This window comes from Choloepus didactylus, chromosome 9 (genome assembly GCF_015220235.1).
Source record: "Choloepus didactylus isolate mChoDid1 chromosome 9, mChoDid1.pri, whole genome shotgun sequence".
Lineage (NCBI taxonomy): Eukaryota > Metazoa > Chordata > Mammalia > Pilosa > Megalonychidae > Choloepus > Choloepus didactylus.
Genome location: NC_051315.1, coordinates 87072773 through 87085682, shown reverse-complemented (window position 1 = coordinate 87085682; position 12910 = coordinate 87072773). Strand labels below are relative to the sequence as shown.

Sequence of the window (12910 nt, the reverse complement as noted above, 5' to 3'; positions counted from 1 at the left end):
AGAATCTGAGAGCAGCCAGCCCAGCAGAGAGGAGACAGGCATAGAGAAAAAAAAACAACACGAAAAACTCCAAAATAAAAGCGGAGGATTTTTGGAGTTCTGGTGAACATAGAAAGGGGAAGGGCCCTGAGGCACATATGCAAATCCCGAAGAAAAGCTGATCTCTCTGCCCTGTGGACCTTTCCTTAATGGCCCTGGTTGCTTTGTCTCTTAGCATTTCAATAACCCATTAGATCTCTGAGGAGGGCCCTTTTTTTTTTTTTTTCTTTTTTAATCCTTTTTTCTTTTTCTAAAACAATTACTCTAAGAAGCCCAATACAGAAAGCTTCAAAGACTTGCTATTTGGGCAGGTCAAGTCAAGAGCAGAACTAGGAGAGCTCTGAGACAAAATGCAATAATCCAGTGGCTGAGAAAATTCACTAAACACCACAACTTCCCAAGAAAAGGGGGGTGTCCGCTCACAGCCATCATCCTGGTGGACAGGAAACACTCCTGCCCATCGCCAGCCCCATAGCCCAGAACTGCCCCAGACAACCCAGTGTGACGGAAGTGCTTCAAATAACAGGCACACACCACAAAACTGGGCGTGGACATTAGCCTTCCCTGCAACCTCAGCTGATTGTCCCAGAGTTGGGAAGGTAGAGCAGTGTGAATTAACAAAGCCCCATTCAGCCATCATTTCAGCAGACTGGGAGCCTCCCTACACAGCCCAGCAGCCCAGAACTGCCCTGGGGGGACGGCACTCACCTGTGACATAGCACAGTCATCCCTCAACAGAGGACCCGGGGTGCACGGCCTGGAAGAGGGGCCCACTTGCAAGTCTCAGGAGCCATACGCCAATACCAAGGGCTTGTGGGTCAGTGGCAGAGACAAACTGTGGCAGGACTGAACTGAAGGATTAGACTATTGCAGCAGCTTTAAAACTCTAGGATCACCAGGGAGATTTGATTGATAGAGCCACTCCCCCCTCCCTGACTGCCCAGAAACACGCCCCATATACAGGGCAGGCAACACCAACTACACACACAGCTTGGTACACCAATTGGACCCCACAAGACTCACTCCCCCACTCACCAAAAAGGCTAAGCAGGGGAGAACTGGCTTGTGGAGAACAGGTGGCACGTGGACACCACCTGCTGGTTAGTTAGAGAAAGTGTACTCCACGAAGCTGTAGATCTGATAAATTAGAGATAAGGACTTCAATTGGTCTACAAATCCTAAAAGAACCCTATCAAGTTCAGCAAATGCCACGAGGCCAAAAACAACAGAAAATTATAAAGCATATGAAAAAACCAGACGATATGGATAACCCAAGCCCAAGCACCCAAATCAAAATACCAGAAGAGACACAGCACCTAGAGCAGCTACTCAAAGAACTAAAGATGAACAATGAGACCATAGTACGGGAGGTAAAGGAAATCAAGAAGACCCTAGAAGAGCATAAAGAAGACACTGCAAGACTAAATAAAAAAATGGATGATCTTATGGAAATTAAAGAAACTGTTGACCAAATTAAAAAGATTCTGGACACTCATAGTACAAGACTAGAGGAAGTTGAACAACGAATCAGTGACCTGGAAGATGACAGAATGGAAAATGAAAGCATAAAAGAAAGAATGGGGAAAAAAAATTGAAAAAATCGAAATGGACCTCAGGGATATGATAGATAATATGAAACGTCCAAATATAAGACTCATTGGTGTCCCAGAAGGGGAAGAAAAGGGTAAAGGTCTAGGAAGAGTATTCAAAGAAATTGTTGGGGAAAACTTCCCAAATCTTCTAAACAACATAAATACACAAATCATAAATGCTCAGCGAACCCCAAATAGAATAAATCCAAATAAACCCACTCCGAGACATATACTGATCACACTGTCAAACACAGAAGAGAAGGAGCAAGTTCTGAAAGCAGCAAGAGAAAAGCAATTCACCACATACAAAGGAAACAGCATAAGACTAAGTAGTGACTACTCAGCAGCCACCATGGAGGCGAGAAGGCAGTGGCACGATATATTTAAAATTCTGAGTGAGAAAAATTTCCAGCCAAGAATACTTTATCCAGCAAAGCTCTCCTTCAAATTTGAGGGAGAGCTTAAATTTTTCACAGACAAACAAATGCTGAGAGAATTTGCTAACAAGAGACCTGCCCTACTGGAGATACTCAAGGGAGCCCTACAGACAGAGAAACAAAGAAAGGACAGAGAGACTTGGACAAAGGTTCAGTACTAAAGAGATTCAATATGGGTACAATAAAGGATATTAATAGACAGAGGGGAAAAATATGACAAACATAAACCAAAGGATAAGATGGCTGATTCAAGAAATGCCTTCACGGTTATAACGTTGAATGTAAATGGATTAAACTCCCAAATTAAAAGATATAGATTCGCAGAATGGATCAAAAAAAAATGAACCATCAATATGTTGCATACAAGAGACTCATCTTAGACACAGGGACACAAAGAAACTGAAAGTGAAAGGATGGAAAAAAATATTTCATGCAAGCTACAGCCAAAAGAAAGCAGGTGTAGCAATATTAATCTCAGATAAAATAGACTTCAAATGCAGGGATGTTTTGAGAGGCAAAGAAGGCCACTACATACTAATAAAAGGGGCAATTCAGCAAGAAGAAATAACAATCGTAAATGTCTATGCACCCAATCAAGGTGCCACAAAATACATGAGAGAAACACTGGCAAAACTAAAGGAAGCAATTGATGTTTCCACAATAATTGTGGGAGACTTCAACACATCACTCTCTCCTATAGATAGATCAACCAGACAGAAGACCAATAAGGAAATTGAAAACCTAAACAATCTGATAAATGAATTAGATTTAACAGACATATACAGAACATTACATCCCAAATCACCAGGATACACATACTTTTCTAGTGCTCATGGAACTTTCTCCAGAATAGATCATATGCTGGGACATAAAACAAGTCTCAATAAATTTAAAAAGATTGAAATTATTCCAAGCACATTCTCTGACCACAATGGAATACAATTAGAAGTCAATAACCATCAGAGACTTAGAAAATTCACAAATACCTGGAGGTTAAACAACACACTCCTAAACAATCAGTGGGTTAAAGAAGAAATAGCAAGAGAAATTGCTAAATATATAGAGACGAATGAAAATGAGAACACAACGTACCAAAACCTATGGGATGCAGCAAAAGCAGTGCTAAGGGGGAAATTTATAGCACTAAACGCATATATTAAAAAGGAAGAAAGAGCCAAAATCAAAGAACTAATGGATCAACTGAAGAAGCTAGAAAATGAACAGCAAACCAATCCTAAACCAAGTACAAGAAAAGAAATAACAAGGATGAAAGCAGAAATAAATGACATAGAGAACAAAAAAACAATAGAGAGGATAAATATCACCAAAAGTTGGTTCTTTGAGAAGATCAACAAGATTGACAAGCCCCTAGCTAGACTGACAAAATCAAAAAGAGAGAAGACCCATATAAACAAAATACTGAATGAAAAAGGTGACATAACTGCAGATCCTGAAGAAATTAAAAAAATTATCAGAGGATACTATGAACAACTGTATGGCAACAAACTGGATAATGTAGAGGAAATGGACAATTTCCTGGAAACATATGAACAACCTAGACTGACCAGAGAAGAAATAGAAGACCTCAACCAACCCATCACAAGCAAAGAGATCCAATCAGTCATCAAAAATCTTCCCACAAATAAATGCCCAGGGCCAGATGGCTTCACAGGGGAATTCTACCAAACTTTCCAGAAAGAACTGACACCAATCTTACTCAAACTCTTTCAAAACATTGAAGAAAATGGAACACTACCTAACTCATTTTATGAAGCTAACATCAATCTAATACCAAAACCAGGCAAAGATGCTACATAAAAGGAAAACTACCGGCCAATGTCCCTAATGAATATAGATGCAAAAATCCTCAACAAAATACTTGCAAATCGAATCCAAAGACACATTAAAAAAATCATACACCATGACCAAGTGGGGTTTATTCCAGGCATGCAAGGATGGTTCAACATAAGAAAATCAATCAATGTATTACAACACATTAACAAGTCAAAAGGGAAAAATCAATTGATCATCTCAATAGATGCTGAAAAAGCATTTGACAAAATCCAACATCCCTTTTTGATAAAAACACTTCAAAAGGTAGGAATTGAAGGAAACTTCCTCAAGATGATAAAGAGCATATATGAAAAACCCACAGCCAGCATAGTACTCAATGGTGAGAGACTGAAAGCCTTCCCTCTAAGATCAGGAACAAGACAAGGATGCCCGCTGTCACCACTGTTATTCAACATTGTGCTGGAAGTGCTAGCCAGGGCAATCCGGCAAGACAAAGAAATGAAAGGCATCCAAATTGGAAAAGAAGAAGTAAAACTGTCATTGTTTGCAGATGATATGATCTTATATCTAGAAAACCCTGAGAAATCGACGATACAGCTACTAGAGCTAATAAACAAATTTAGCAAAGTAGCGGTATACAAGGTTAATGCACATAAGTCAGTAATGTTTCTATATGCTAGAAATGAACAAAGGGAAGAGACACTCAAGAAAAAGATACCATTTTCAATAGCAACTAAAAAAATCAAGTACCTAGGAATCAACTTAACCAAAGATGTAAAAGACCTATACAAAGAAAACTACATAACTCTACTAAAGGAAATAGAAGGGGACCTTAAAAGATGGAAAAATATTCCATGTTCATGCATAGGAAGACTAAATGTCATTAAGATGTCAATTCTACCCAAACTCATCTACAGATTCAATGCAATCCCAATCAAAATTCCAACAACCTACTTTGCAGACTTGGAAAAGCTAGTTATCAAATTTATTTGGAAAGGGAAGATGCCTCGGATTGCTAAAGACACTCTAAAAAAGAAAAATGAAGTGGGAGGACTTACACTCCCTGACTTTGAAGCTTATTATAAAGCCACAGTTGCCAAAACAGCATGGTACTGGCACAAAGATAGACATATAGATCAATGGAATCGAATTGAGAATTCAGAGATAGACCCTCAGATCTATGGCCGACTCATCTTTGATAAGGCCCCCAAAGTCACTGAACTGAGTCATAATGGTCTTTTCAACAAATGGGGCTGGGAGAGTTGGATATCCATATCCAAAAGAATGAAAGAGGACCCCTACCTCACCCCCTACACAAAAATTAACTCAAAATGGACCAAAGATCTCAATATAAAAGAAAGTACCATAAAACTCCTAGAAGATAATGTAGGAAAACATCTTCAAGACCTTGTATTAGGCGGCCACTTCCTAGACTTTACACCCAAAGCACAAGCAACAAAAGAAAAAATAGATAAATGGGAACTCCTCAAGCTTAGAAGTTTCTGCACCTCAAAGGAATTTCTCAAAAAGGTAAAGAGGCAGCAAACTCAATGGGAAAAAATTTTTGGAAACCATGTATCTGACAAAAGACTGATATCTTGCATATATAAAGAAATCCTACAACTCAATGACAATAGTACAATCGGCCCAATTAAAAAATGGGCGAAAGATATGAAAAGACAGTTCTTTGAAGAGGAAATACAAATGGCCAAGAAACACATGAAAAAATGTTCAGCTTCACTAGCTATTAGAGAGATGCAAATTAAGACCACAATGAGATACCATCTAACACCGGTTAGAATGGCTGCCATTAAACAAACAGGAAACTACAAATGCTGGAGGGGATGTGGAGAAATTGGAACTCTTATTCACTGTTGGTGGGACTGTATAATGGTTCAGCCACTCTGGAAGTCAGTCTGGCAGTTCCTTAGAAAACTAGATATAGAGTTACCATTCGATCCAGCGATTGCACTTCTCGGTATATACCCGGAAGATCGGAAAGCAGTGACACGAACAGATATCTGCACGCCAATGTTCATAGCAGCATTATTCACAATTGCCAAGAGATGGAAACAACCCAAATGTCCTTCAACAGATGAGTGGATAAATAAAATGTGGTATATACACACGATGGAATAGTTCGCGGCAGTAAGAAGGAACGATCTCGTGAAACATATGACAACATGGATGAACCTTGAAGACATAATGCTGAGCGAAATAAGCCAGGCACAAAAAGAGAAATATTATATGCTACCACTAATGTGAACTTTGAAAAATGTAAAACAAATGGCTTATAATGTAGAATGTAGGGGAACTAGCAATAGAGAGCAATTAAGGAAGGGGGAACAATAATCCAAGAAGAACAGATAAGCTATTTAACGTTCTGGGGATGCCCAGGAATGACTATGGTCTGTTAATTTCTGATGGATATAGTAGGAACAAGTTCACAGAAATGTTGCTATGTTAGATAACTTTCTTGGGGTAAAGTAGGAACATGTTGGAAGTTAAGCAGTTATCTTAGGTTAGTTGTCTTTATCTTACTCCCTTGTTATGGTCTCTTTGAAATGTTCTTTTATTGTATGTTTGTTTTCTTTTTAACTTTTTTTTTCATACAGTTGATTTAAAAAAGAAGGGAAAGTTAAAAAAAAAAAAATAGAAAAACAAGGAAAAAAAAAAAGATGTAGTGCCCCCTTGAGGAGCCTGTGGAGAATGCAGGGGTATTTGCCTACCCCACCTCCATGGTTGCTAACATGACCACAGACATAGGGGACTGGAGGTTTGATGCGCTGAGCCCTCTACCACAGGTTTTACCCTTGGGAAGACTGTTGCTGCTAAGGAGAGGCTAGTCCTCCCTATGGTTGTGCCTAAGAGCCTCCTCCCGAATGCCTCTTTGTTGCTCAGATGTGGCCCTGTCTCTCTAGCTAAGCCAACTTGAAAGGTGAAATCACTGCCCTCCCCCCTACGTGGGATCAGACACCCAGGGGAGTGAATCTCCCTGGCAACGTGGAATATGACTCACAGGGAGGAATGTAGACCTGGCATCGTGGGACGGAGAACATCTTCTTGACCAAAAGGGGGATGTGAAAGGAAATGAAATAAGCTTCAGTGGCAGAGAGATTCCAAAAGGAGCTGAGAGGTCACTCTGGTGGGCACTCTTATGCACACTTTAGACAACCCTTTTTAGGTTCTAAAGAATTGGGGTAGCTGGTGGTGGATACCTGAAACTATCAAACTACAACCCAGAACCCATGAATCTCGAAGACAGTTGTATAAAAATGTAGCTTATGAGGGGTGACAATGGGATTGGGAAAGCCATAAGGACCACACTCCACTTTGTCTAGTTTATGGATGGATGAGTAGAAAAATAGGGGAAGGAAACAAACAGACAAAGGAACCCAGTGTTCTTTTTTACTTCAATTGCTCTTTTTCACTCTAATTATTATTCTTGTTATTTTTGTGTGTGTGCTAATGAAGGTGTCAGGGATTGATTTGGGTGATGAATGTACCACTATGTAATCGTACTGTAAACAATAGAAAGTACGATTTGTTTTGTATGACTGCGTGGTATGTGAATATATCTCAATAAAATGAACATTAAAAAAAAAAAAAAAAAGAAGGGAAAGTTAAAAAAAAAAAAGAAGAAAAACAAGGAAAAAAAGATGTAGTGCCCCCTTGAGGAGCCTGTGGAGAATGCAGGGGCATTCGCCTACCCCACCTCGACGGTTGCTAACATGACCACAGACATAGGGGACTAGTGGTTTGATGGGTTGAGCCCTCTACCATAGGTTTTACCCTTGGGAAGACGGTTGCTACAAAGGAGAGGCTAGGCCTCCCTATGGTTGTGCCTAAGAGCCTCCTCCCGAATGCCTCTTTTTTGCTCAGATGTGGCCCTCTCTCTCTGGCTAAGCCAACTTGAAAGGTGAAATCATTGCCGTCCCCCCAACGTGGGATCAGACACCCAGGGGAGTGAATCTCCCTGGCAACGTGGAATATGACTCCCGGGGAGGAATGCAGACCTGGCATCGTGGGACGGAGAACATCTTCTTGACCAAAAGGGGGATGTGAAAGGAAATGAAATAAGCTTCAGTAGCAGACAGATTCCAAAAGGAGCCGAGAGGTCACTCTGGTGGGCACTCTTACGCACACTTTAGAAAACCCTTTTTAGGTTTAAAGAATTGGGGTAGCTGGTGGTGGATACCTGTAACTATCAAACTACAACCCAGAACCCATGAATCTCGAAGACAGTTGTATAAAAATGTAGCTTATGAGGGGTGACAATGGGATTGGGAAAGCCATAAGGACCACACTCCACTTTGTCTAGTTTATGGATGGATGAGTAGAAAAATAGGGGAAGGAAACAAAGAAACAGACAAAGGTACCCAGTGTTCTTTTTTACTTCAATTGCTCTTTTTCACTCTAATTATTATTCTTGTTATTTTTGTGTGTGTGCTAATGAAGGTGTCAGGGATTGATTTAGGTGATGAATGTACAACTATGTAATGGTACTGTGAACAATCGAATGTACGATTTGTTTTGTATGACTGCGTGGTATGTGGATATATCTCAATAAAATGAAGATTAAAAAAAAAAAAGGTCCCACCTATAATAGGTTTACATCCATGAGAATGGATTAAAAGAACATGAGCTTTTCTGGGGTGTATACAGCTTTGAACCATCACACTGTGCAAGTAATAAGGAAAAGAGAGCTGGAGTGTCTATACTGTATCAGATAAAGTAGATTTCAAGTCAGAAACTGTTATGAGGGACAAAGAATGTCTGTATACTGATAAAAGGATCAATTCAACAAGAAGAAATAGAATTTATAAATATAAATGCACCTAACAGTAGAGATCTAAAATACATAAAGGAAATAAGGAAAGATATGAAGGGAGAAACAGACAATTCTTCATTAATAGTAGGAGACTTTAATAAGTAACTTTCAGTAGTAAATAGACCATCTAGAAAGAAGATCAATAAGGAAATAGAAGACTTGAATGTTACCAAGAATCAGCTAGACCTAATAGGCACATATTACTAAGAACCAACAGGACTTAACAGGCACATAGTGAACACTTCATCCAATAGCAGCAAAATAATAATCTTTAGTTCCCATGTATCATTCCCCAAGATGGACTGCATATTAGGACACAAAAAAAGTCTCCATAAATTCAAAAATATTGAAATCATGCAACGTATTTTCTGACCACAAAGGAATGAAGCAAGAAACCAGTAACAGAGGAAGAACTGAATAGTGTCTTAGACTTTATACCCAAAACATGAAGAATAATAGAAAAAATAAGTAAATGGGACTTCCTCAAAATTTAAAACTCCTGTGCATCAAAGGACTTCATCAGGAAAGTAAAAAGGCAACCTACAGAATGGGAGAAAATATTTGGAAGCCACCTATCCAATAAGGGTTTAATTTCCAGAATATATTAAGAATCCTAGAACTCAACAACAAAAAACACAAACAACCTAATTTAAAAGTTGGAAGAAGACCTGAATAGATATTTCTCCAAGGAAGATATACACAAATGGCCAATAGATACGAAGATATGCTCAACATCATTAGCCATTAAGAAAATGCAAATCAAAACCACTATGAGATAACATTTCACACCCATAGAATGGCTACTCTTTTTAAAAAAATGGAACTAATAAGTATTGGAGAAGATATGGAGACTTAGGGATGCTCTTTCATTGTTGTCTTTCAATGGCTCGGCCACGGTGGAGAAAAATTTGGTGGTTTTTCAGAAAGATAAAAATAGAATTACCATATGACTTGACAATTCCACTTCCAGGTATATACCCAAAAGAATTGAAAGCAGGAACTTGAACAGATATTTGTACATCAGTGTTCATAGCTGCATTGCCAAAAGATTGAAACAACTCAGATGTTCATCCATAGATAAATGGATAACAAAAGGTGGTAAATACATACAATAGAATATTTTTAGCTGTAAAAAGGAATGAAGTTCTGATGCATATAACAACATGGATGAACTTTAAAGACATCATGTTGCGTGAAATAAGCCAGACATAAAAGGACAAGTATTGTGTGATCTCACTGATGTGAAATAATTAGAATAAGCAAATTCATAGAGACAAAAACTAGAATACAGGTTACCAGGGGCAAGGATGGGCATAGGGTAGGGTTAATGCTTAATTGATACAGAGTTTCTGTTGGGATTGTGGAAAACTTTTGGTAATGGATGGTGGTGATGGTAGCACAGCATTGTAAATATAGTTAACAGCACTGAATTGTGTATTTGAATGTGGTTAAAAGGGGATATTTTAGGTTGTATATATGTTACTAGCATGAAAATTAAAACAACAATAACATATGACTATACAGCATAGACAATAAACCCTAATGTAAACTATGGACTATAGTTAATTTTATAATTATTAATAATATTTTTTATCAACTATTACAAAGTTACCACACTAATGCAAAGTGTTAATAAAGGGGAAAATAGTGTGTGCATGGGTGATACATGGTAACTCTATATTTTCTGATTTTTCTGTAAAGTTAAAAAAAAACTTATTTGGGAAATTAAACATATAATTATCATATGACCTTGCAGTTCCACTCTTAAGTAAATACCCCAAAGACTGGAAAGCAGAGACTGAAACAGATACTTGCACACCGATATTCATAGCAGCATTGTCTGCAATAGACAAAAGGTGGTAACAACTCAAATGTCCATCAACAGAGGAATGGATAAATGAAATGAGGTTTAATCAGACAATGGAATACAGTTCAGCCATAAAAAAGAATGAAGTTCTGATACATGCTACCACTTAGATGAACCTTGAACATATCATGTTGAGTGAAATAAGCCATACACAAAAGGCCAGATAGTGTATGATTCCACTTGTATGAAATAACTAAAATATTCAAATTCATAGGACAGAAAGTACAGTTGAGGTTATAAAGGCTGGGGGGAGGAGAAATGGGGAGTTATTGCTAAATGGACAAAGAGTTTCTGTTTTGCATGATGAAGTTTTAGTAATGGAATGTGGTAATAGTAGGACAGCATCATAAAAGTTATTCATGCTACTCTATTACAGACTTAAAATTGTTAAAATGGCAAACATGTTTTATATATGTTAGCACAATAAAATTTATTAATTAATTGATTATCATTTTTAAAAAGCTTATTTGAGAGGAGCTCTCCTTCCCTCTGCAGTCACTGTCTCTGGGTCACCTTACTAAGAAATATGAGTGGTGTTCCTTAAATACATTGGGGATTTAAAAGTATAAGAATGAGGACCTGATGTAAAGGTTGTGGGAATCGAAAGACTTATTTAACCTGTAGCTGTTGTTAGTAACAAGTTATTCTTCAGTAATTTATTTGTATAGAATCTATTTTCTGGTGAACTAAAATTCTTGTTTTTTTGTTTTTTCTTATTCTCCGTCAGATTCCAATTCTCATGAATCTGTAAGATTCTAAAAGGTAGAAGGAAAGATGTGAAGTCTCTGTCCATAAACCTATAAACATCTGGTTATTTTAATACCTTGTTTCTACAGCCTGTTGTTCTTTAAAATATTAGGTGACGCAATTGAGCACAGAATAATACTTTTGGAATTATGGGTTCTTTAATTTGTCTGTTTTTATTTTTCTATAATTTTTAAAGTATACTTTAAATATTAAGTAATCTTTACATATTCAAATTTTCTTTTGGAAAAAATAACGTTATTGAAAACAAACAAACAAAAAAGACTCCACCAATCATACCCCATGGAGAAGGTTGTTCCTGGCTGACATATGACATTGTAATCTACATATTTTGTATATACAAAGACTTGACATTTATAATGTTGAAACATTTTAAATAAAATTAGAAAAAATAATCAAAATTCTAGTGAACGAAATATCAAGAAAACATTTGAATGACTGATTAACATTTTGTTCATTCCCTATAATACTATACAATTTTGTTGTAATGATCTATGATTATAATGCTGATCCAGTGTACTTTGAGTGGTGATTGTATTCCTAAATATTGAAGTGTGAGGGATATATTACTTGATTTTTGAATCTGCATAATGATATTCTTAATTCCTTGATTTAGAGTCAATCACTTGAGTATTAAATTTGCTTTATCGAAAAGTCTTTATTGATTATGCAGATATTTTGTGTTAGGATCATGCTGAGCAATGGGGATACAAAATTAAGAAAGACATTGTTCTTGCTATCAAGAATCTCACAATATAGGTAACTATATGAATGTGACTTCTTAAGCATTTTGTCCTTTGTGTTTTCTTATCCTTTTATTATAGCATGTAGTAGAGATCAAAGTCTTAGATTCTTCTCTAAATAATGAAAATGTACTATTCTTTGACTTGCATGGAGTTCATTTTCAATCCACTGTATTCAGTAGAATGAAATGTGTGTAAATCCAGGGTCATCCATTACTAGTGGTGTGGCCTTGGACTAATTACTTAAATCTTATATGATATAGCCTTAGTTTCCTTGCATAAAAGATATATACGAAGTGCTATTCATCATTCTTGGTATTTACCAGATACTCAATGAATCACATATTTGCACACATGCACATACACAGACATCTATACAATATTTGTTCAATAGATATTTGTTTGAATTGTTTGATTTTTTAAATGTAAGTTTTAATTTAGACTGAGCTACTCTATTCATGTTCGATTTTTCCAGTTTCTTATTATATCCAAATGGCAGCTGTGAGTTAGGAATGCAAACAACTGGGTCCTTAAACTACAGTAGTTGGCTCTTAAGGAAATTGACCACAAGGCAGTCTTATTGGCAATAGAACTAATCCTAATTAGAGGATTATTACAACTCATCCTATGGAGTCCACCTGGAAAAAGCAAATAAGATCAACTTGTAAATATAAAGCAAGAAAGGCTTTGAAATAACAGGTATACGTGCAAATGCCAAAAGATACACAGTAAAAGAAAAAATCAGTTGGAAAGTGCCCCAATTGATCAAACATTTTATTCATGTGGCATAATGAATTGGTTATGAAAAATAAGCTGTCTTTAAAGATAAAGGTGAATAAGCA

At 37.2% G+C, this 12910-nt stretch overlaps 1 protein-coding gene across 5 annotated transcripts in view; it reads left to right on the top strand.

Annotated features, from left to right (window-relative positions):
• DNAH7 (dynein axonemal heavy chain 7) overlaps positions 1–12910 on the top strand; it is a 371530-nt gene that overhangs the window by 134169 nt on the left and 224451 nt on the right. The window lies entirely within an intron of this gene.